We start from the raw sequence: 25,530 nt of genomic DNA on the forward strand, positions 1-25,530 counted from the left end.
TACCTGGAGCATAACAGGTCTTCGAATAATGGTGACTAGTATCACTACTTAGTGACCGACGGTGCAAGCTGCAGGGAGTGGGCAGGCCCAGAAACATGTGTCCTGGGGAAGAAAATGATTTACCTACCTGTGTTGGTCATATGAACAGCAAAAATTCCTCATATTTGTATGTCCCCTTATAATGCACAGAGAGCCCAAGAGACAGAGCAGTGTTGGTTCTGTTTCCCAGGCTAGCATACATTCATATTTTCTCAGTTAAAATTCATTGTTCCAGACACGTTCCAGATTGTGGGCTGTAGCGAGGCACAAGCAAAGGCCGGTGGAGAAGGCAGCATCCCAGACTCTGCCTCTGGATTCTCGAAACTGGTGTCTCTTTCAGGCCTCACTCATTCCTGTAGTTTGGGACAGGCCTAGAATAACAAAGTGTCTAGGAGTTTGAGGAGGAGAAAGGAGGGGTGAGAAGAGGATGCTGTGTGCTGACCCACCCCGTGGATCCCTGGAGCAGTGGGGAGAGGGGCACCTCTGAGGCCTCTTTCCTTGACGGCCCTTCCAGGGTTGGCACGTATCCATCCTGGGCTCATAGAGCCGCATTCCCACTGGACAGCTGCTTCTGGGCTGCTGCTCTGGGCTCGGTGCCAGGCAGACTCTGGCATTCAACCCAGTCGAAGCAGGAGTGCAAAGAGCTAAAGTCAGGACAGGTGCTGCATGCCAATGAGAAGAGGGGGGTGGAAAACACTCCCTGCTCTGCTTGTCCGCACGGACACCAGCCTGCCTGCCATGAGCCGGCGGGCGAGGGAGTGTGTGTACGCAGGTGCAAGCGTGTGGAGCGTGGGCGGGCATCTGAGTGACCAGCCCTGGTCAGGAGCTTCCAAGCATGATGACAATGGAAGAGGCACGTGTTTATGTGTACGTGAATACGCCTGTGGCATGGGTGTCTGCGTGAGCGCCGTGTGTGGTGAGAATCGTGGGTGGGTGTGAACGTGTGTGTGAGCTGTATACATCCAAGATGTAAACAGATGGCAGAGATGCCGATGCCGTAAGCCACGCACAAAGCTTTGTAGACGAATGCCTTCACAGGAACCTGTATGCGTGGTACGTGTTTGTGGTCAGCATAGACGTTGCGTCTGGTGTTCTTTGTTTAAAATGGGTGTGATTAGACGCGTGAGTGTTGTGCGTGTTTGCACATGGGGTTTTATACGTGTGTTGGATGTGTTATGTGTGTACGCAAGTCTGTGTGTGCTTCTGGTGAGGGCTGGAGGACAGGGTCCTAGTGTGGGACAATGACAGATTCCTACTTTCCTGTTGGCCCAGGATTCTGTCTTCCATGGTCTGTTACAATTTATCCATCCTGAGTGAAATCCTAAAGGTCTAGATAAATCAAATAAGGCTTTGAGCCCCGACACTGCATCCGTTTGCTTCTCACACCCAAGCCACCCAGAGACACCTCCCTGACAGTCCCACCACCCAGGGAGCCTCTGACCCAAGAGCCAGACAATCCAAAAGGTTGCCTTTCTTAGCCTCTGGGCATCCTGTCCCTCTGTGAGCAGGGCTGCTGCAGGACCTGAACAGTCGATGCTGGCTCCGCTCTGCAGAGCTTGGTCGCACACATCCCAGGTTCCCACCCAGGGCCTGGAGGAGCTGGTTGGAGGCCCAGACAATTTCCTCACTACCTTGTCATCCCCTGAAAGCTGCTTACTCTAACAGGCCCCCTCTGCTCCGGCTGCCGTTCCTTCTTTGCTCATTCCTTTCTGCTTTTGTCTAATGAGGTACAGGAGGCTGCCAAAACTGACAATAGAATTACCTGGGACGCTAGAGTCTGTCAATCTCTATTAGGAGCCCAGGGAGCGAACAGTCAAAGCACCAGCACACCTGGTGCTGCTATTGCAAGGGGGCTCACCGTGAGAGCAAACAACCCACCTTTCCCTTAGACGCTCACCCTGGGCTGTGAGTCAGCTGGCTTCCAGCCCGGGCTGCAGCTGCCTCCCCGCACCAAGCCAAGGAGCCAGGACCTGGGAGAGAAACGCCTCAGTGCTGGGGGTGCTTTGACATCAGCCAGGCTCACCCTTCCCCAGATCTGCCTGAGGTTGCTTCAACAAACTTTCCCCACTTTAATGACTTGTTCGAAGTGCAGAGTCTTCCTGTAATTTCTTGGGTGACTTGCTTCCTCTTGACCTCTGGTTTTGAGCTGCTGGTGGATTATTTGATACAGGGACCATCTCTCTGATCTCCCTCTCCTATCATTTGCCAGTTCCCACCTGTGATATTGTGATTTATGATAAAAAAAATATGTATTTGGTCCTCATTCTGTTTCCGGCTCCTAAAACCTTTGGAATTTCCTAAGTGATAAGTGATAAGAATAATAAATGTGTCGATATTCATAACAAACCCCTTTTGAACACACTTGTGTTAATGAGGTGACTTTTGGAAAGCGCTTAAGGATGGGTCTGGTTGCCGGGGGAACCAACAATGTGCTTGGAGGGTAAGAACTTTCAGTCCCACCCTCCCGCCTCAGGAGGAGAGGCTGAATCAATCACCACTGGGCAGTGATTTAATCAACCGTGCCTGTGAAATGAAGCCTCCATAAGAAACCAAAAGAACAGGCTTCAGAGAGCTCCCAGGTTAGAAACCATGCATGTGCGTTGCCCTATGCATCTCTTCCACCTGGATGTTCATCTGTATCCTTTATCATATCCTTTTATCATAAATGGGTAAAGAGCAAGTAAACTGTTTTTCTGAGTTCTGTGAGCTGCTCTAGCAAATTAATTGAACCTGAGGAGAGGGTAGTGGGAACCTCTGATCTATAGTCAGTCAGAGGCACAGGTGACAACCTGCACTTGCGATGGCATGGGCGGGGGCAGGAGGCATGGGGGCCAGTCTGTGGGACTGAGGCCATAACTGGCAGGATCTCATGCTATCTCTAGGGTAGACAGTCAGGACTGAATTAATTGCTTGGTGGCATTGAAAAACACACAGAACTAAAAGGCTACATATTGCATGATTCCATTAATATGACAATCTGGAAAAGGCATAACTACACGGGCAAAAAAATAGATCATGGGACTGGCCCCAACGCCGAGTGGTTAAGTTCTCGCGCTCCACTGCAGGCGGCCCAGTGTTTCGTCGGTTCAAATCCTGGGCGCGGACATGGCACTGCTCATCAAACCACGCTGAGGCAGCGTCCCACATGCCACAACTAGAAGGACCCACAACGAAGAATATACAACTACGTACCAGGGGGCTTTGGGGAGAAAAGGGAAAAAAATAAAATCTAAAAAAAAAAAATAGATCAGTGATTGCCAGGAGTTAGTGGTAGTAAGAGGCACCGACTACGAAGGGGCAGGACAAGGAAATTTTTGTTGGAATGGAATTGTTCTGTATCTTGTCTGTGGTGGTGGATACACAACTCAGCATTTGTCAAGACCTGTTGCACAGTATACCACAAAAAGTGAATTTTATTGTATGCAAATTAAAAAGAAAACCAGAATGTTGGGGGAACCCACAATGGAACCCAAACTAAGAAATAAACCAAAGTGTGTTATGAATGAATCACACACCCACATCGAAAGGGGTGGGAAAGAACTTGAGTAACAGAAGCGTCTTCCTGGAAGTGGGAAGCTGAAGAGAGCGGCCCCAGATGCCGGCGTTGCACTCCAGTCAGCGAGCTTGCTTCTCACGGGGCACGGGGTACAGTTGCGAAGCTCCTTCGAGTGTGCAGACTAGGCTTTACCAAACAGCTCGATACAGTCAGTGTTCATTGTTCACAGGAGCTGTGCTCTATAAATCGCTGCAAACACTGAATTAGCAGATACTGAACCAGGGCTCCCAGGGGAAACTCAGAGTTAAGCTCCTCAAGCCCCTGGTCACAAAGGTTTTCATCGATCAGTCAGTATATAACCTTGTTTTCTGTGTATTTCTGATTAAAGACACCTTATTAATATATTGTCGGTTCATTAACGTTGACCTCAGGGCGACAGCACTGTAACTCGCGCTGAACGGAGCATAGCTGACACACGTGCCTCTCCGGCAGGCACATCGCACGCGGCCTTCTGGAGCTCAGGAGCACCAGACAGCACTTCACACGATGCTTTGGGGGCCCCTTTAAACAGTGAAATCACCAAGAAAAAGCACAAAGATGTGGAAAATGCGGCACTGAGCTGCCCTCGAGAAGGACGCTGATTTACAGCGTGAGCGCTGAAGAAAGAGCGCCTGCTCCGTCCCACCCGAGCTCGGGGTGCGGGCCCCGCAGCTCAGACTCTTCGCCCCCCTGCGCGGGTCTGTCCCGGCCACTAAAGCAGCCTGGGCGTTGATTTGGGTTACAAATAAATGTTAGTGAGTAGACGAATTTGCAACTACAGAATCTACACACAGCAAGGACCAGCTATCTGTTGTAGATAATGAGAGCCAGACGGGGTAACAAGGACCCCTCTCCCTGAGGCACTGCTTTCTGGAGTTAATTCCAAGTCCAAGCTGGGAGGGCCCTTAGAAACCAAGACCCACCACTCCTTTTACAAAGAGAAAGCAGAGGCCTGCGGAGGGCGAACTTGTCCAGGTCACGGTTAGCTCTGTCCCGTCTCCGTTTCCAGTAGTGACACTGGGCTGCCTCAGGTCACATCTCCAGGATGAGGTCCTGAGAGTTTTGTAGGAGTCGGGGTGAGGGGTTAAGACGCTTGAAATCTAGGCCTCAGTTTACTCAGACTGACCGCTCTCCTCTACTGCTGATCTGCCAGAGAGGCTCTCTAAACCTGCGCGTGGGGTGGAGCCTCAGGCAGCCTTTCCTTTCTCCCAGCACCCACCCACCTTGATCCATCCATTCTCACTACTTTAAGTACCATCTCTATGCAAATTTATGTCTCCAGCCCAGGCCTCGTCCCCTGAACTCCAGACTCCAATTTCCAACTGCCTTCTTGTATTTAACCAGCATCTCAAACCCAGCATCTCCAGAATGGAGCTTCTGTTCCCTCCCATCTCAGGAATGGTAGCTCCAGTGGCTCAGGCTACAACCTAGGCCTTGAATCCTTTCTTTTTCTCATATTCAGCATCCTGTCGACGAAAATAATCCATAACCAATCTATAAATGAAAATTTGGGTGAGTTTATTCTGAGCTTAAATCTGAGGATTATAACCCGGGAGAGTCTTTCCACAAAGGAACAGAGCACTCCAAAGAAGTGGGGGTATAAGGGTGGTTATATACCCTCAAAGAGGATGTTTCACATAGGATTGAAATGTCCCTTTTACAATAGTCGCGAGACTGCTCTGTCGGCACAGCGATTGATGGAAATAGCAGGTAGGTCTTCTGTCCCTGTGAACACAGCAGGGTGGCAGTCTGTTGTCTCCAGCTGGGTGGTCACAGGTGAGCTGGGAGGTGAGTGCAGCAATCAGTTCCTAGCCTAAGGAAAAATGCTTATCCCTAAGGAAATGCTAATGTGGGGGAAAGTTGCACCTTTATCTCAAGGGCCTTTGTTCTGGCCATAGGAAATGTCTAAGTAGATATGCAATGCGTGCTCGATAGCCACAGTCAGGCCCTTTTGAAAAAAAAAAAGTCAGGCCGAATTAGGTTTATACCAAATGGCTTCCTCATATACTCCAATATATCCTATTGCTTGCCATTTTTATTTGTCAATCCAACCCAGCAACCGGTCCTTTTGGCTCCAAGCGCTTCCTACCGCCTTCACGGCTACTGCCTGGGCCCTCTGACTACTGCGTGTCCTTCCGCACGGGGTCCCTGCTTCCAGCCTTGCCCCGCACAGTCTGCCAAAGTGCAGCTGGAATTGTCCTTTTGAAAAATCTTGTCATGTCACTGCTCTTCTCGAAGCGTCCCGTGTCCTGTCTCGCTCTCTCTCTCTCAGGAAGATCCAAGACCATGGATGATGCCCAGGCCTGCGTGAGCTCCCATCTGCTCCTCCCACGCTCCCCTGCTCCCCTGCTCCCCTGCTCCAGCCACACAGCTCCTTACTGTTCCGGAACACCCAGGCGGCTCCAGCCAGGCCTGTGTTCTCATCATTCTCTCGGCCTGGGAAGCTTTTCCCAGAGAGCAGTTTTGCAGGTCATCAACACTTTCCTCCCTGGGTCCACACTAGCAGGAGATCCGGGTTGGAAAGCTTTGCTGGGGGAGCTGGGCGGGCCAGGGTCCTGCCTGGGGTCCATTAATCCCTGCTGTCCCGCCCCACTAGCCATCCTCAGTTCTGTACACTGTTTTCCTCTTCAAAGTTGGATTTCCATCTCCTCTCCCCAGTTTGGAAGGTGTCCCTAATCACAGAGGAATCTAATTACTGCTCCTTCTAAGTGAGCTCTCAGTCTCTGTTATGCAAATGTGGCTATAAATGTGTCAGGCAGGTTTTGTTGCATCTTATCTTTCCTCTGCCCGCGGCCCCCACCCCCCTAAACTGGAGTTGCAGTTCCTAGTTTTTTGCTATGAAGGCCCCTGAGGTCCCCAGCTCCCCCACCACGGAAAGCGCCTTGATTACCCACTCCCCATCCCAGGAGCCACGACAGCTCGCCTCGGGGCAAACAGAAGGAAAAATAAACAGTGCTTAGTGGAATGTATTTTATTTCTTTGGAGATGCAAATCAGAAGGTTCCAGGTGAGCCCTGGGAGCGTGGGTGTGGGGCGGGAGGCAGCCGGCTCCGGGAACGGGAGCGGGGACCGCGGCTATCAGGCGCCTCCGCAGCCGGAGGGCCCGCGCGGAGTCAGCGCGGGGTGGGGGTGGGGGTGGGGGTGGGGGTGGGGGTGGGGGTGGGGGTGGGGCACGGGGAGCGGCGCGAAACCCCAAACTGTTCCGTGTGTTACTGAGAGTTTCTGAGCCCTCTCTGAGCAGAGCTATTGGGAAACTGACCCATTTCACTGGCAGCCTTGGCTGGAGCGTGTGCTTCCCGGGTCCCTAAGAGGGGGCCAGCTCGCTGCCCCTGGGATGGTCCTGGGATGGTCGTGCGCAGCTGCCATCTACTGGCGACCCTGAGTGACTTCCCCAAAGTGGGCAGAGCAGGAGGCAGGGAGGGTCTGTCTGTTTGTGGTTCCATTTGTTCATTCACTCACGCCACAAACTGAGTGCCTACTAGGTGCCAGGGAATATAGCAGTTAATCAATTAGATGTGAGCTTCTGATCTAATGGAGGCAGACGGACAATACACAACAAATGGCTGTCTCGGATCAGGAGCCAGCGAGCCCTAAGAAGCAAAGCCGGGATGAAGAGGATGGAGAGAGTGATGGGGACGGCGCGGTTTGGAAAAGGTGGTCAGGGAAGGACTCTGATAAAGGGACATTTGAGCAGAGCTCTGCAAAGTGACTCCACCTGGTCACCCAGATCTTCTCTTGCTTGTCTGGACCTAGATGGGAGGGTGCTGGAGACCCGCGCACCCACCCAGAGAGAGCTTGGGCTCTGCCCCAAACCAGCTGTGCGACCGTGCGCATGTCTGACCTCCAGGGCCCAGCAGCTCCTGTTAAGCAGGCTCCGGAGGGCTGCTCGGTGAGTAAATGAGATACCACGAAAGAGCATGGGGGGGGTTACACACAGGGGCAGTGTGCTCGTTTGAAAGACACTTTCCCCATGCGGGTCTTTCAGCGACTGTGTTGTTTCCGGCAGGGCACAAGGCAGACCCCTAGCCTGAGGAGCTAGCTTCTGAGCGGAGAAGGCAGTTAACCCTGGGGAGGGAGGAAGTTGGCAGCCGTGCAGCTGGGGCGTGTACTGCAGAGGCAGCGACAGCAGACGGGGAAGCTGGAAGGCCTACGGGTGTGAGGAGCTTAGGTTTTTCTCTCCCCAGCCCTGATTCTCACTTTCTCCCCTCAAGAAAGCATGACATCATAGGACCCACCGTGAATGCGATATTTGTGCATATAGAAAAATCATTTGCAAATGTGGATCCCTTATTATTAGTAACAGATAATTTGTGTTATACTGCCCATTGCCTGGCTTATGAGTTCTTTGATGACAGGGACCAGATATTTATTATTTTTATTATTGCTTTTAATTCCTGGCCCTTGGCACATCGTGGGTGCTCAGGAAGGGTGTAATGAATGACAAACCTTTCTGACACCCTTCCCTAGTACTGGGGCCTCGGCCAAAGGCAGGGGACTCTTTGAAAGCAGACATCTTAACTCATGTCTATCACCAGCGTGACTCAGCACAGGAGTAAGGGGCTGTGGGCTGCACCCTCCGTCTGTGACTTCTGGGCAATGTTAAGATGTTGGATCCAATGCCCTGGGCTTGCAAGAAGGGAGTGAATTGCAAGGGGCTTCTCTAAAAGGAGACAGAGTCACCTCACCTTCACGTGTCGTCTGGACTCCAACATTGAAACCGAATTGCTGTGATTAGAGAAGAATGAGCAACAATTACTCTTCTTTTACAGGGTTATGTGTGCGTTTTCATTTAAGTTGTGGATTTGGAAGTATTTCTGCAAGTCAAGTATTAGCTGCAGCTAAGAGTTTGTGTTCAGCTGGTTTCCATGGTAACCTATCAGCTTCCTTTCCTTCCCTCTCTCCCCCTCCTCTGTTATGGGAATACTCCTTTTCCAAACAGGAGGGCCAAGATTAGTAAAAGAGGGAAAGGGCAATTATCCACCGGGGCCTCCACTGCTCCCAGACACAGCAGCTGTGTCTGTCTGCCTGCCGCCCGGCTCAGAGCTGGTGGATGGACAGGCTTCCTGCTCCAAGGTCACTCCCCCAGCAGATTTCTGCTCAGCCTCCCACCCATCCTGACAGCTAGGCTGGTGCTGTAGGCACAGCTGTGCCCTGGGACTTAATTACACGCTGGGACTGTGTTCTCTCCAAGGCCAGGTATTAGTTTTTAAAATAGAAGGACAGCAAGGGGTTGGAAAGAAGACAGGAGCTGGGAGAGGCAAAGAGAGGGAGAATGACAGACAGATAGAGTTGCAAAAAGGGCACAATAACCTTTGACCTTTTGCTATTTTGAGCAAACAACAGCCCCCAAAGATTACAGGTAGAGGAAGAGTCAGAAGGCAGGACAGGCTCAGAACAAATGTAGCCTTAGCCCAAACATTTCCCAATTTGATGACACCTGGCATACAAACCTATAAAACCTCCCCCTGTCCCCTGCAGTATATATAAACAGGGCCCCACCCTTTTCTCTTAATATTCTCCAATATAGTTACCCTCTTAGAGCAAAGGGACACATCCAAAGACTTACAGACTTGAGGGCTCTGTTTAGACAAGACGGCCGCACGCCAGGCACCGCACTAACCCCATCACATGAATTCATCTGCTCGTTGCATCCCTACACAAAGCTTTGATGTAGATGCTATTAAGGGCCCTCATTCTGCAGAGAGGGAACTGGAGGCAGAGAGGTTAAGTAAATTGTCCAAGCTCACACAGCGACTTTGTGGCAAAGCCAAGATTCAGACCCCAGGACCTGTGTTTGTAACCTCTCCACTAAAGCAGCTGGAAGAGAACTTAGAGAGCACTGTGTCCAACCCTTCCGCTTCACTTAGAGGGACCCAAAACCCAGAAGAAGGAAGTGAATTGCTCAAGGTCATATGGCTTGTGAGCAGCTGATGCCATGGGCAAGTGCCCAGATAATGAAGCCCCAGCTGTCCCCTCCCCCTGAAAGAGGTCACCTGGGGCAAAGCTCTTCCCTCCAACCCTTCCCTTTGAGTGCCCGTTCCCAGATGCCCCCTCAGTCCCGCCCAAGCCTCACCTCTCCAGGTGAAGGAGCGGAGGCTCTGCTCAGCAGTCCCGCTAAGAGTGACAGGACCGCCCACCACCCTGTCATCTCTGCCTCGCTCGTCCCTGTCAGACGCCTCTCAGCTCCCAGCTGTCTGTCAGCAGCTGCTCGGGGATATAAATAACCAGCCGTTGATAGAGGCACCCTGGCAGAGAGGGGCGGGGTGGGGGGAGACGGGGGTGGGGGTTGGTGGTGGTGACAGGCAGGGAAGAAACTCCAGGGTGTCCTCTGGGTGCAGACATTCTGAGCTGCTCCTCAGAGGAGAATGTGGCTTCAGCAGGAGGCAGCCGAGCAGAGGACTAGCGCAGGCCAGCTCTGTCACTGGGGCCGAGACCTTCCATCTCTTAGGTGCCTGGTGCCAACTGTGCCACCCCAATTCTTCCCTCCGTCACCTGATTCTTGAGGAAATACGTGGGGGACTCCTCTCCCCACGATATTTGTGGGTGTAAAGATGCTAATTCTGTAAAGAAAAGAGAGATCTGGAGAGGAGAGGGCCCCTGAGGCCTGATGACAGCACAGAGCAGTAGGAAGGAAAAGGAAGGTTTTGGGGAAACCCAGAAGTCAAAGAATAATTCAAGCTTCCACTAACGTTTATCAAGCCTCTGCCCTCTGTTGGGGGCTGCCACACACGTCACATCACCTCATCGTCCCTATCATCCCAGGAGTGGGCGTTATCTCTGTTTCACAGGCAAGGACCCAGGAAGTGAGCAGGCGAGAGGCAGGGCTGGGAGAAGCTTTCAAGATTGTCAGGTTCAGTCCCCATGTTCTGCTGGGGAGACACACGGAAGTTAGCGGCAAGCCCAGAGACACGCAGCCAGGGCGCAGCAGGGCTGCCAGAAAGGTGTGACAGCCCTTGGCACGTGGTGGGAGCTGCCGGGCTGGGAGCAAGGCACCCTGGGAAGGTTGGGTGGGAGGTCCCCCGCTGCGGTAGGGCCAAGGAAGGGGCTGTGGGGAAGCATTTAACAGACCAGTTTACAGCACCCCTCGGGTGCATCAGAATCCCCTGGAGGGTGTTGAAAGCCAGTGTGGAGCCCCACCCCCGGGGTTTCTGAATCAGCAGGTGTATCGTTTATACGTTTTCCTTTCTGTATATTATGATGTTTTGACATCTTAAAAACCTTTCTGACTCGGGGGAGAGCCTGCCCCTCCCAGGGCTAACCAATTCTTGGAGACAGCAAAGGGCCCAGCAAGGAGTGTGCCTTCCACATGCAAACCAACCTATCTGGAGCCAACCTCCTCCAGCCCACACACCAGGAGGCAATGCTCCTCTGCTTTAATCATCCCAAGGCCAGGCACCAGGCAACTAGGGACCACCTATTGCTTAGAGCCCCCTGGAATTATTCAACCTAGCCAATCCTGAGCTATTTACCCTGCCCGCCTTGCCTTTCCCGAGGAAACCCCATAAAGGCCGTGGCCTGGGCTCTCCTCTCCCTCCTCCTTCTGACGATGCTGGCGCTTCCCCACCTGGCCCTACGTGCTGTGCCTCCTGTTTCTGGAAACTGTGAGTATAATAGACTTTGCTTTCCTGAGCCTCTCTCGTGTCTCTTCTTGTGGCCACACCCGACCGACCTTCTCATCAAAGATCACAGTGCAGTAGGTCTGGGCTGAGGCCTGAGCATCTGAATTTCTAACGAGTTCCCAAGTGATGCTGCTGCTGCTGGTTCCAGGGACCCCACTTTGAGGACTACAGTAGCCCCCCCTTATCCACAGGGGATCCTTTCCAAGACCCCCAGCAGATAGACATATTACCCACCCCACGGACAGTACCGAACCCTATATAGACTATGTTTTTCCTGTACGTACATATTTAGGTCCAGCGGTAAAGCCAGCCAAGTTCCTTTTTCCTTCTTCACAATTTCATGAAGAGGCGTTTCACTCACTGCAGATCTTAGCAACCTCAGCATACAATTTTTTTCTTTCCTTATTAAGTGGAGAACTTTCACCTTTTCACTTAAAGGAAGCACCTTGTGGCTTCTCTTTGGCAAAACCAAATGCCAGCATCACTGCATTTGTGCTTTGGGGCCATTATTAGGTAAAATAAGTGTTACTTGAAGACAAGCACTGCAATACCATGACAGTTGATCTGATGACCCAGACGGCTACTAAGTGACTAACGGGCGGGGGGCGTGTACGTGTGGCTCTGCCGGACGAAGGGGTGAGTCACATCCCAGGCGGGAAGGAGCGGGCCGGCTGGAGATTTCATTTCAGAATGGCACTCACTTTAAAACTTATGAATTGTTTATTTCTGGAATTTTTCACTTAATATTTTCAGACCGAGGTTGGCCAAAGATAACTGAAATTGCGGAAAGCGAAACCTCAGTTAAGGGGTGACTACTGTAAGGGGGTTCAAAGGCAGCTGGGGAAGGAATAGACAAATTTGCATAGGGCCAAGAAGTCTCTTGAAAGGAAAAGGTTCAAGACGCTGAGCTCTTATTTACCCAAATTCGGTAAGTCCTGATGGACTGTGATGGTGATGACCTTAGACATCACTAGTGAGAATGGACCCCAAGGGAGACTTCATCCTGAGGAAGGGCGGATCTAGACAGGGCTACGCAGTGTGGTCCCTGGACCGGCAGCACCAGCATCATGGGGCAGCTTGTTAGAAGTGCAGATTGTGAGGCCCCACCCAAGCCCTGCTCCATCAGAATCTCTGAGGGTGTGGCCCCAAACCTGTGCCTGGACAAGCTCGGCAGGTTGTTCTAACACAGTAAAATTTGGGGAGCACTGGTGCAGACTGACCATCCGGCCTTACTGCTGGGGCCTAGATTATCTTGGTGGCAGAGTGGCTGATCCTGGCACAGAAAGTGACTGTGGCTAGAAACTCTCCCAGACCCAGCTACTTAGCTGGTGAGCCCTGGGGACAGTGGCTGAGCATGTGAGTACACACTGGCAGTATGTCAGGGTCCAAGAGTGGAACATCCTGTGCGGGTCTGTGCGGCCACCGGATCAGCAAGGGCATCGAGGCAGCCACAGAAAGGCCCGTCGGAGCATGGGCTCACGAGGCAGTGACAGCAGCAGTGACTGCTCAGGCCCCACAGTTATCACTCACCCGCCCCTTCCCACTTCACAGGCCAGAGGACTTTTCTAACAATTAGAGCTGGGGCAATTAGGGCAAGAGCTGGGGAGGAGGGTGGGGCATCAAGAAGGAGACGCTGGGCTTCCTGCTAAATCGGGCAGATGAATGCTCCAAGAATTAACTTAAGTATTAAAAAGATCTGTGACCTGATCTTACCCGAAGCTGATGAACCACGTCACACTGGTTATCTTTCAATAAATGTCGTATTTTATCCATGCCTCTAAGAGAGAGAGGGGGTTACTGGTACTTGCTACTGAGAGCTCTGACCAGTGGTAACCCGAGGGCGAGGGCTGCAGATGGAGGTGACTAAAGCATGGCATGCAGCTGGGCGTCTTGCCCCTGCACTGACAGACTGTGGAGTCCAAGCAGCTGAAGGCGCTGCCACAAGGGCCTGCTGCAGGGGGCAGGAAAGAGGGAAGACGCCCTGGGCGCAAGGGGCAATGCCGGCTTACCCCGCCACACCTCGCACCCACCTACAGCTCCAGGCTGGCTCCCCTCCTGCCTCCGCTGAGGCTGCTCCCGCAGTCCGGAATGCCCTTCTCCACTCTGCCCAGAGACAGACGCCTGTGCCTCTCCCAGACGTGGCTCGGGGATGTTTTCCAGACCTGCCTCTGGCAGTGTTGCCCTCTCCTCCCACACCCCCACTGGACACTCGGTGAAATTCTGTCAGAGCACAGACACCCTCTCCTGCCAGACTGTCAACCCCCAGGGCGGAAACTGCTTCACCCCTCTCCTTAGACTCAGCACCTCACATAGTGATCAAGACAAGATACTACCTGGTGGGGCTTATAATCAGGTACAATTTTTATAAAGTTATCCAAATAGGGAATTAAACCCTGGTGAGCCTTCAATGCCTGGTATCTTACCAATTAACCTACCCAGACTTTAGCACCTAATCTGCTTTAGAAGCACTCCTACCCTGGGGAGCTCCCACTTGGAGGGGGGTACCCAGCTCCCACCCCCAGGGAGCTCCAATCTGGTAGGGGTGCCACATCTCGTGCCCTCAGGGAGTTCCTGGAATGATGGGTAAGTATAATAGTCAAGACACTGCTTCCAGCGTTTATTGCTTCCTTCTCACAGGGTAGAAAAGGTGGCCCCTGGAAGCCCAAGGCTAAATTGTCGTACAGTCCACAGTCCAGAGGAAGAGTCCCATGTCCAGTATCAGACCTCAGAGAAGGTACTGTGTGGGCTGGCCAGGCGCCCATCCCTTGGGCAGGTGGGGCAGGGCGAAGGAGGGGCGGGCTGGTCAGCCCTACCACCCTACACAGAATGGGTATGCCATAGGAAAGAGTTCTGATACAGGTGGCCGGGGGCTAGCGTGTTGTGCTGGGCAGACAAATACTGCCGCAGGCTGCTGAGGAGGCAGGACACATACATCCAGCCCAGAACATCACTGTGGGGCACGTGCAACAGAAGCGAGCACAGATCAACACTCCAGAGTGCGCTTAAATGCTGAGGTTGGGGGAGTTCAACAGGGCACGCTTACAGGCGGAGGTGAGTATTGGCCTGGAACTGGGAGAAAGAGGGCAACAGGTCTTTGGGGCAGAGGAGCTGAGGGGTCCTTTCAGATGCCTGGGGACAGGGATGGGGTGCATTTGGGGCCACTATGCGGAAGGAGAAGGCAATTTCTCAAAGGGCCCTGGAGACCCGAGGCCCTACCATTCCACAAACCTCGCTCAGGGTCCTTGACCATTCGCTCCCAGTTACAGCAGAGGACATGCCCCCACCCTCAGGGCTTGGGACCTGCTCTTGGGAACCTACAGCCTTAGAAGGACTGAAAAGATATGGGCATAGCTTTACTCCTTCCAGAGCGGGACGTGAGGGAGGGAGAGTTAAGTCCCGTGGAAATTAGGAAGGGTGGCAGGGGGAGGGAGAACTGAGCAAGACAGAAGGAGGTTTCTAGCCTGTGAAAGGAGCAGAGAGCACGGGTGGGAGAAAGAACGGGGCAGCCCTCACTGTTGTCATGGCAACACACACAAATCCAACTACGCCGTAAACACCACTGGCTGAGCCTTTTCTTCAGCCAAAGCCCCAGGACAGAAAGAACAGGGACAGCAGAGCCCGGGGTGTGGGGCCCACCCGCAAAGAGCCTGCACCCGTCATGGCCGGGCACTGCTGGGACCTGGCACCTCCTAGCAGGGGCAGGAAGGGGGCTCCTTTCAGAGTCACCCTGCCCCTTGGAGCAGACAGAGGAAGCCCCACATACGAAGTACCTCCATCCACAGAAAGGGTCTAACGGAGAAGTTTGTGCAGCAGAAACACTGGGGTCCCACGCTGGGGAGCAGGCAAGGGGTCTCCATCGGGTGGGCACAGAGGGAGGCACAGCTCTGCCCACGCATATCCCACCAAGCCCAGGGCTCATGGCTAGGACCAGGGGTCTGGTGAGGCAGGCCCTACTCCCTTCTCCTGGGGTTGGGGTGTGCTGGGCTCCACAGGGATCCCAGGAAGGCAGATCCCTCGGCTGGCCGGGGGAGGGATGGCCTGGGACAGATCTCTGCCAACCACTAGGAAGCTGCGTTTCCTCTCGCTCCCTTCTCCTTGTCTCCCTGCCTTTTGATTTTCTTGCTCCCACGTCCTCTGCTCCTCTTCTCTTCCAGCTCTCTCTTTCCTATTCACCTCTCCTCGCCCCCCACTCCTCACTTGCTCCTCTTCCTCTCCCCTCTCTGCCTTCCTCTGCCTCTTGTCCCCTCCATCTGTTGCTCTCTTCTCTCCCCGACCTGCCTTCTCTCTATTTAAATCAATACTGAAGCCAGAGGAGTGGGTGGAAAAATACGGCACTGGGGACGGCAAGGAGGAAGGCTTCCGCATTGGGCCTTTCCCTTCCTGCACGGCAGAACCAGAGCAGAGGCCCCGAGAGGCAGCAGCACGGGGTACAGATCACCCCTGCACCCCACACCCAACCCTCCTGGCAGCCTGAGACCAAAACTCAGGGGAGGAGGGAGGGGCCACTGCTAGCCCCCCCGGTGCCGCCACACGGCAGCTCTGCGTTCCTGCAGACACACGGGGAAACCGCAACGTCCCCAAGTGTGCTTCATCTTGGGACAGAAATCCTAGGGTTCTGCATTTGCAGATTGGCCAAAGCCAACCAACAGCCCTGGAGGAGAGTCGTGTACCCAGGAACGTGGGCAGCAGGAGGAGGCCTGGTCCCTGCACTGGGGAGCTCCCGGAGCTGCGGGCACGCCCGCGCCAGGCCTGTGTGCTGGGCGGCCGTGGAGCTGGCGCTGGGAGCGAGCACGTGGGGCGGCCTGAACATCTCGTGTGGATGGTTGGTTAGGAAGACTTTCTCCAGAGTTAAGACTAAAGTTCACGTGCTCCACTGTGGCGGCCCAAGCGAGGTGTGGACCTACACACCACTCCTCAGGCCATGCTGTGGCAGCATCCCACAAAAAATAGAGGAAGATTGGTACAGATGTTAGCTCACCGACAGTCTTCCTCAAGCAAAAAGAGGAAGAGGGGCAACAGATGTTAGCTCAGGGCCAATCTTCCTCACGAAACAAAACTGAAGTTCAGTAACGAGGAAGGTCCTTTGACTATGTTCTGCTAAAATAGAAATACTTCTTCCATTGTAAACCCATGTGGTGAGATGGGAGCTGCTCCTAACGTCCCGCAGACACACGTCCTGCAGCTTACAGACCCTTATCTTTGGGGGCAACTGCCCACAGAGGAGGCCCCCACTGGGGACAGCTACACTAGGCATAAGCTGACCAAACGGTGTCCCAGGATGTTGCCCTGGCCCCCCAAAGGAACTGTGGGCCCAGGAGACTCCCAAAACAGATCTAGATTTATATCCAGAGTCATCTTAAAGTCTCCTGGGTCCCAGAGGGTGGGCTAAGGGTGGTGGTAGGGAGTAAGGCTGTCACCCCAAGAGCCTGCACTCTGGGGCCCTGCACTGGGCCCTGCACTGGGGGAAAATATGGGTTCCTGAGAACCTCGTCTGGCAGAGGTGGTCAGCCGTCAATCAACAGCATCTGGGGCTGTGTGTGTGTGTGTGTGTAAAACGACTGAAACACATACACCACGCAGAGAAGAGAGAGGAGCGGCTAGTCGGCACAGGTGGTGAGAGCACAGGTTCGTCAGGCCCCCTGGAGCCCTTAGCTTCCTCCTGCCATCCGCCACAGTCTGTACCTTCCGGTCATAATGGCTGTTGCGGTTGTCATGGAATGCTAGACATTCTGGAGCACTTGGACTTTCTCATCAATTATCTCATTTGATCCCCATAGCAGTTTCACAGGGATCACTTTCCTAACTTCCAAGATAAAAGCTCTGAACTCAGAAAGGTTAAGTGACTCCCCCAAGGTCACACAGCTCATTAGATTTGACAAAGTACTTCCCAGATGTTTCCAGTGGGTGGGAAATCTCTGCTTTTTCAAAAGGAGATGGCACATTGCTTTGTAGCTCACCGGTCTAAAACACATCAGGTCTAACATGGGTCTAGTACAGCCCAGGAACTTGCCCCTCTGAGACCCCATGGGCTTGGGCCAGGGTGGGATGTGTGGGCAGCTGTCCTGCAGGAGAAGAGGAAAAGTAAAAAGCAAAATGCCTGAAAAAGCAGCCTCCACAAGACTTGTGACTGCACCTCCATATCAATTTATTTGCTCACGTGCACACACACACACACGCGTGCTTGTGCGTGTTGCCTGGACACCCTCTCCCTGGGTGCCCCGGTGTCCTCTCCCTGCCTATTGGCACCCTTGTGGCCAGGCCTGCTCCCAGAGCAGAATCTGGATCTAGAGGAGGGGGCAACCCCGTCCCTACTCTCCAAGGGCAGGACACACACACACACACACACACACACACACACGAGCACTCGACACAGGCGAAGAAAACGCATAAACAAATGCAGAGTCATCACCAGCTGCAGGAGCTTTACGCGGCCATGCCAGGGGCGGACAGAACGAGCAGAGAACCGGAGGCGCTGAGTCCAAACAGCTGTGTGCTGTGCTCAGGAGCTAACGCCAAGGGTGAGCTCTAGTTGGCGCCCACGGTCCCCGGCCCCCACACACAGCCTGAGTGGAGTTTAGCTAGGTGGGTAATTGGACCTCGCAGGCTCTGGCCCCAGACCTGAGCTCCACCGGGTCTGAGCAAGAAGGCGAAGTGGGAGGAGACCCAACATTGTCCCTGCCAAGGGCTGGAGAGGAGGTGCTTGCAATGGGGCTGGGCCTGCCGCCTTATGCGGCCGGAGGAGCAGTGGTGGGTGGCTGCCAGAAGACCAGGCCTGTCCTGGCAGTGCCTCAGTGCTGCACTGAGACCCGGCTCAGATCTTCGGGCTCCTTCTCCGTTAGAATAACTGGGAGAGAGGCCCCTGCAAGGAGGAAGCATAGAGGACCCATGGCTCAGGTGACAGGGACCTCCTAAGAGCCAGACCTCCCTGCCTTCGTCCCCATGGCCTCATCTGAGATCTGGAGCTTGATTTGAATCAAGCTTTCAAAAAAACGCTACCTTGTATCCCTTGGTTTATGCTCCCAACGCTCCAGTTTCCTGCTTGTCATTTGGACAGCGCTGAAAAGAGATAAACAGCCCTCTGTTTGAAGAGCCTCCGAGGAGCCCGCGGCTCCCTGGCCCTTCCGGGCTCCGGGACAGGCGGCACTGGGGGAAGAGCCAGCCCTCCCCCAGCCCTGGCTGCCCCAGGCCTGGTGACTGGAGAGGGTGGCTCCCGCCCCGCCTGGGGAGTGGGGGAGACGGGAGGAGGGCTCTTCTGCCTGCAGCATGGCTGATTCTGCAGTTTACGGCCGGGCACCTAATTTATAAGCTGTTTTTACTGCCGTTGTCAAACAGCCACAAACCAAAGAAATAAAGTAGCCAGAGGAACAATGTCTCCCCTCTGCCTGGCCCTCCCAGCCTGTCTGCTGTCAGGGCCTCTGTCTGAAGGGCCGGGGAGCTAAGGGCCTCTGTGCCAGACCCTCCAAAGTGCCTCCCGCAGGCCCGTGCCAGTGGGAGACCCCAGGGGCTGGCTGTGTTGGAGCACCTCAGCGGACCGCGAGAAACGAGCACGTGCCCAAACCTTGCTGCCTCCTGCTGAGCGGGCCGAAACTGCTCTCCCGTCCTCATGCGGGTACCTCTCCAGTGTCCCCCTGGTGCCGAGCAGAGAAGGGCCAAGGACGATGTTTGGCAGGAGGAAGGCAGTGAGAACGTCATAACCCCAGGGCTCCAGGCTGCCCTGGGGACAGCCCGGCCATCACTCTGCCCACCCGCCGCCTCGTGGTCCATAGCTGGTGGTGGCCTCCACATCAGCACCTGACTGAGCAGGGCGAGCCCCTCGTGGGGAACAGTGTCCTCTACAAGATGACACCTGAAAATGCCGTGGTGCCTGCTTGTGGTCGCTTCTGGGCTGGGCCTGGAGCAGGCAGGTGAGGGATACACGCGGGAGGGATTCAACAGTGGGATTCTGGGATGGGGAGGGGGTGAGAGGACTGACACAGCTAACAGGCAGGCAAGACGGTGCTGAGGGGTGAGTGTGGGGACCCCCCGGGGAGGAGCTGGCAGCCACTCAGGACGCTCCTGCTGGACCCCAGGGAGAAGGGCTGGGGAGCTGATCGTCTCTGATGCCCCTCTTCTGTGAGGGGCCTCTAACACGTCACTGGTTTGGTTAGGGTTGAGGACCCCAAAGGCCTCCTTGGCTGGGAGGAATGTCAAGGCCTGGCCCCTCCTCCATCACACTGGAGGAACACAGAGGACAGGGATGGCTTCTCCCAGGGCGTGCAGGACTCTGTCCCCGAGCTGAGTACTGAAGACCGTTTGCTGCCTGGGGAAGAGGAGACAGCTGCTTCCAGCCACAGAGAGCCGGGTAGGTCACGGTTACTCAGTTGCCGAATCCTGTCTGCTGTTCGTTCAGCACAGATAACCCAGCCCAGCCACAGCTGACTCCAGACCACCTCTGTCAGAGCCACCCTAACCACAAGCTCACCTAGACCCATTCAGATATCCCTCTCCATAGAGCTGCCAGCGAAGCAACTCCCTGCCCGCACTCTCGAACCCAGACACAGACACCAATCAGACCCTCCCGCCTCAGACGCCAGACCCTCCCCCTTCGGACATCAGACCCTGGCCCCTCGGACATCAGACCCTCCTCCCTTGGACATCAGGCCTGCCTCAATCTTGCTGCCCGGCCAGGCCTCCCTTTGCTGACGCAGCTGCACTTGGCGTGCCCTCCCCACCCCTGGTCTCCCTTCATCACGGGCCTTCCCTCCTAACCAGCATCACTCCTGCACCCTTCCTGCCTGCCCGCCACAGCCCTGGTTAGGGTCATACTCCTTCAACACCTTGCGGGCCTTCTCTATGTAAGGAAATGAGAGGCGCTGGGGGAGGAACCTTGACTGGTACCCAGGCCCTGCCCTTGAGGGGCTCACAGTAAGTCAGGAGCACTGTCATGACCACGGACCTCCCTGTGAGGAACGGGGAGAGGCTCAGAGGTGGTCAAAGTTGCAGGCTGGTCAGTGGCAGAGCAAGGGCTGGACCTTTGCCCTCTTTCCAGAATTATGTTGTAATGTGTGTGGATTTGGCGTCAGGGAGACCTGGGCTGGCCTCCCGGTCCTGCCATTTTCTAGCTATGTGGCCTTTGAAAAGCTATCCAGCATGTCTGAATCTTAGTTTGTCCACGTTCAAACCAGGGGACCAAGGCCTTGCTTATGGGGTTCTCATAAAGATCAGGCGAGATGATGTAGTGTGCACAGAGGAGTGAGCTCGGTAGATGGCACTGCCCAGGAGTGGGAGGGGGACAATGGGGAGAACAATACGGCACTGACATGACTATGCGTCAGGGCACACAGGGCCTCCTCATAGCAACCCTCCGCAGGAGGTGCTTGTACTTTTTAGTACAGTCGAAGAAAATGAGACTTTCAGAAAGCAATGACTTGCCCAAGTGCCCCAGCTCACAGGTGGAGATACCGTGCATCCCAGCCTGCAGACCTGCCGCTGGCCCTCCCGGCCCCTCTGCCTCATCTGCAAGCCCTCTGACTCTTAACCTACAGACACTTACTGGTCTCTGAGGTTTACAAAGCCCTCTGGGATACAGAGTAGAATAAGGTGAAATCCTTACCCTCCAGGAACTCACAGTTTGGGGAGAGAGGACATAAATATAAAAGGTAACTGATGGTACACGCCACAGGTAATTCCCATGCGAGTTCCAGCCCGGGAGGGACCACAGCAGTAATCGGGGAAGTAATCAGGGAAGCCTTCAGAGAGGAGGCAGGGACTCCAGATGGGCTTGAAGGATGGGAATGTCCAAGAAAAGCTGGTAGATAAGGATAGACATTCCAGAAGGTAGAAATGGAATGAGCAAAGGCACAGAGGCAGAATTAGTCTCAGTATGGAGAGGGGATACTGAGTCCCACACTCGCACAGCATCTTTTCACTCACTCGTTCATCTCTTTGCTCATCCACTCATTCAACAAATATTTCTTGGACATCTACCATTTGTCGGGCATCTACCATTTGTCAGGCATTGTGCCAAACCCTGGGGATAGAGAGACGAACAAGGTGTGGATGCTGTTCTCGAATAACTCAGTCTAGATGGCAAGACCAACAGGACCATGAGGAAATGTTAAGGTAGACAAGTTTGGGTGCTGGGGGACCCAGAGGAGGGGCCCTCCATCCATTTTTGTGGGCCAGGCAGGGTTTTCTAGAGGAGATGGAGTCTGAGCTGAAACATGAGGGACACGAATACGAAATGATTTAAAAACATTCATACTCACTATCATGATCAGCATTGTCAAAATAACTTACATTTGTTGAGCCCTTGCTAAGTTCCAGAGACTAGACTGGGTACTTTACATATATTCTCTTCTAATACTCATGACATTCCTCTGAGGCGGATGCTATTCATTACCCTATTCAGAGATGAAAAAATGGAGGCTAAGAGTATTTACAAGACTTGCCCAAAGTCACATGGCCAGGAAGTGTCAGAGTCAAGATTCAAACCAGGTCTTAACCTTTGTGTCCTTAACCATTTACCCTCTGGGATGGTGAATGCGCCTGTGTGTGCGTGTATACGGGTGCACGTATGCATGTGCATGTTGGGGAGGGTGTTTAACCCACTGAGGGATGTTGTCCAGTCTGCCCACAGTACTCCAACTGCCCATACCCTCAGAGCTTGGCCTTCCTGCCCCTGGAAGAGTGGGGGATCCTTCCTCCTCTGGAAGAGCTGATCCTTCAGAGTGTAAGCCTGGTGCTCCAAAAGCTAGAGCACCAAAGAGCAAATGAGCCCCAAGAAGAGCCAGAGACATCTCCTCCCCTTTCCTGAGCTTTCCCTACTCCTTCAGCCCCTTTCAAAGGACAGGCCCCAGGGGAAGAGGGGGGTGGGGGCAGGGAGCTGCAGGCTGACTCAGAGTCATTGCCAGGGCAGCTCAGGTGAAGTTCTCCCTCTCTTGTCACCAAACTCCACCAATTAACACACCAGAACTGTCAAACACAAATAAATTTATGGAACTCTTCTCCAAGAGAGGCGGCATGAAGTACCACGGTGGGCTGTAGACCGGCTCTGCCATTAACCACTGCGGGGTCTCAGGGCCTCCACCCGCAAAATGAGAGGCTTTGTCCAGATAAGTCCAGTCTGTTTGTAAGGAGATGGGATAAAGGGCAAGATAGACTCCAGCTGACTGTCCACCTTCCTGGGAGCCCTCAAGATCAGGATGCAAAAGACGGAGGTGCTCTAGACGAGCAGTGGGGAGGTGGAGCGTGAGTGGAGCAGGACAGGCCTGTGTCTCTCCCCTCCAGAGATTTAGGGCAGAGAGAGAGAGCAGAGTTCCCGGGGCTGTTCATATGGGGAGGGTGTGAGGGTAGTTACATGAATCGAGTCTTAGAATGGCTCTTTCAGGGCCCTGCCCTGGGACCCCGTAAGGGGCAGCACTGTGCCTCTCGTGCCAACTGCAGGGTGGAGCCTCTGATCACCAGAGCACGCCACTGGCTCAGAGAATGCAGACTGGGCCCCCAAACAAAGCCTACAAGTAATGCAAGTCCTACGGTAATTGAATTCAGGATCCTCCTTAAACTTGAAGGTGAAGCTGATTAGGCTTAGAATAATCAAATAAACAAAATAAGTTTATAGTCCTACTTCAAAGGGGAGATAATCCACTTAGAAGACAATACCCCAAGAGGAGGCACGGGCTGGAAATACAGAGAGCTCCCAAACGAGATTATAATGATTCCCTGAGAATGGATTCATTGTAGGTTAGAAGGAGAATGAAAGTATTATAGCTATATTTCTAATACTGGAGAATCTGGCCCTTCCGCACCTGCCTGAACATCACACCAAGGCCACAGGTGGGTCAGGGGCTGACAGAGAGTGGCGACAAAAACTGGACATTCTTTTTTTTAACTTACAATTTTTTTTGCAGGGAAAGATTCACCCTGAGCTAACATCTGCTGCAAATCCTCCTCTTTTTGCTGAGGAAGACTGGCCCTGAGGTAACATCCGTGCCCATCTTCCTCTACTTTCTATGTGGGAAGCCTGCCAAGCAGTGCCATGTCCGCACCCGGGATCCAAACTGGCAAACCCCAGGCTGTCAAAGCAGAACATGCGCACTGTACTGCTGCGCCACTGGGCCAGCCCCAAAAGAGCGCTGAATTTTAACCACTAGGCCATCATGACTGGCTCCTTTTTTTTTCAAGCCAGGAAATGGACATTGGTACAATCCACAGACATTCAGATTTCACCAGTTTTACATGGGTGTGTGTGTGTGTGTGTGTGTGTAGTTTCATGCAATTTTATCACGCATAGATTCGTGTAACCACCTCTATAATCAAGACACAGAACTACTCCATTCGCAGAGATCCCTCTGCAGTCACACATACCCCTCTGCTCGTCCTTAACCACCCCTCCTCCCCAACCCCTGCCAGCCACTAATCTGCTCTCCATCTGTATAACTATGTCATTTTGAGAATGTCACATAAATGGAATCATGCAGTATGTGACCTTTCGAAGCTGACTTTTTTCACTCCACAGAATGCCCGTGACATCCATCCAACGCGTGGTGTGCGTCAACAGTTCATCCCTTCTGGTTGCTGGGTCGTGCTCTGCAGCATGGATGTCCCACAGTTTGTCTAACTGTTCACCTGTTGAATGACGTTCGGGTTGTTTCCCACTTGGGACTAATACGAATGAAATTGCTGTGAACGCTCCCGTACAAGCTTTTATGTGGACGTAAGTCTCCATTTCTTCGGGCCACGTCTAGGAAGGTGGTTGATGGATCACACGGGAAGAATATGTTCAGGGTTTGAGAAACGGCACTTGGGGACAAATGGACAGATCGGCACATCTGGGAACTGCAGGGGTCTCCATTGCACGGCCAGAGGTGTCCACCAGGTCCAGGCCGGGGCCTGATAGGAGAAGAACTGAGATTTATGGCCCTACAGAGCCTGAGCCTGCAGCTGACACAGCTGGGAAGTGACCAAGGGCAGCTGGAAGGAGGAGCTCTCCAAAGTCCAGACCTGTTCCACACAGTCGAGGGAGAACTCAGAACCAAACTGTCGGCAGCAGGGTGATACTGGCCTCCCAGAAGCCCCTGACCGTGCTAGAAAGACGGGCTCGCGGAACGATCTTCAAGCCCGAATCATGTGCTGTGAGTCAGAGCCCCACGCACAGAAAGCACAAGTGGAGAGGCGTCACTGCTCCCTAAGGAGCCTCCCCAGGCTCCACCTCACCTGACCGCAGAGGCTGCTGAGTGGAGGGCACCCGGCCTGCCACTCACGCCCTCGACAAACATTCGGTGAGCCCTCCTGTGTGTGAGCACTGTGCTAGGCTTCTGACACGACCTAAAGAAGCCGGTATCTGGACAGTTGGTCACCATCTGGAGGTGACACATAGTTCTGCAGAACAGAGGATGCTGAGAGCTGTTCCAGGGCACCTTAAGAAATTAGCATCTGTGCTGCCAGAGCTCCCTAACAGAGGGCAGACTACAGGACACGTGCAGGAGGCAGCGTGTCGGGGAGCTTAGGAACAACAGCTAACACTTGGGTGCACCTTGGCACACACCAGGTGCCAGCACTGTGCCAAGCACGCGATGATAATTCAATAGTGTAAGACTCATGCAACGTATACTTATTGAATTTCTTACTGTGGGCCCAATGACCAAAGAAGACCCTGATGTCGAGGGATGGGGAGAGCGACTCGGCCAAGAGACAACTGGGTCCTGGAAGAGTCCCGGCCCAGCACGGCCAATGCTTTCTGCTTTCTCGTGCTGGATATTAGGGCAGTGATTCAGTGATTCTCCAATGGGGAGGGATGGGGGAGCTTAATCTCCAATTTGGGATTTACACAGAGATTGAAAAAGCATAATTCTATATTTGGAAAATAAAAATTATTTTATTTTTTATAATAAAAACTAGAGTAAGTCAGGCTTGATAAAATGGTCTTAGCTAGTGCAGATACACAGAAAAACAATAATTCTCAAAGAGGGCAACGTTCTGGGGCAAGATGCAGCAGAATCTCTGAAGGTGTGTGTGCTATTTTTATACTTATCACAAAGAAAGTTCCAGTGAAAAGAAAACAATTAAAAACATTATATTTACATTATACCATATTCACCCTGTTCCCACCCACTTTCTTAAATGGTTGCCCCTCTCCCAGCCAAAGTCAGAAAGCACAAGCTTCAGAGCACCAGTTGGGGGGCCCTCGACGCCTCCTGCCCCATCTTTCCTTGATTAACCTTGTCCCCTGCTTCCAAGAAGCCCTTTGGGATGTCAAGTTGTTCCCCTTTTCTCTGAAGGTTGTGCAAGGAAGAAAGCACCTCTTGTTTCAGAAGCTGACTGGAGCCAGCCCTGGCTGAAAGTCCCCTCTGGTGGTGAC

The 25,530-nt window shown here is 53.5% G+C and overlaps 2 long non-coding RNA genes across 2 annotated transcripts; one reads left to right on the forward strand and one right to left on the reverse strand.

The window, feature by feature from the left end:
* Positions 1-6,593: 6,593 nt before the first annotated feature.
* On the reverse strand, positions 6,594-18,322 carry LOC123280716 (uncharacterized). The gene is made up of 4 exons (XR_006519909.2): positions 18,189-18,322; positions 9,647-18,051; positions 9,140-9,282; positions 6,594-8,298 (listed from the first exon to the last, which is right to left on the reverse strand). It is a non-coding gene; the product is annotated as an uncharacterized lncRNA (long non-coding RNA).
* LOC139041946 (uncharacterized) lies at positions 11,039-23,796 on the forward strand. Its single transcript, XR_011497989.1, has 4 exons — positions 11,039-11,174; positions 13,830-19,533; positions 23,081-23,150; positions 23,689-23,796. It is a non-coding gene; the product is annotated as an uncharacterized lncRNA (long non-coding RNA).
* The last annotated feature ends 1,734 nt before the right edge of the window (positions 23,797-25,530 follow it).

Source organism: Equus asinus, chromosome 25 (assembly GCF_041296235.1).
Source record: "Equus asinus isolate D_3611 breed Donkey chromosome 25, EquAss-T2T_v2, whole genome shotgun sequence".
NCBI lineage: Eukaryota > Metazoa > Chordata > Mammalia > Perissodactyla > Equidae > Equus > Equus asinus.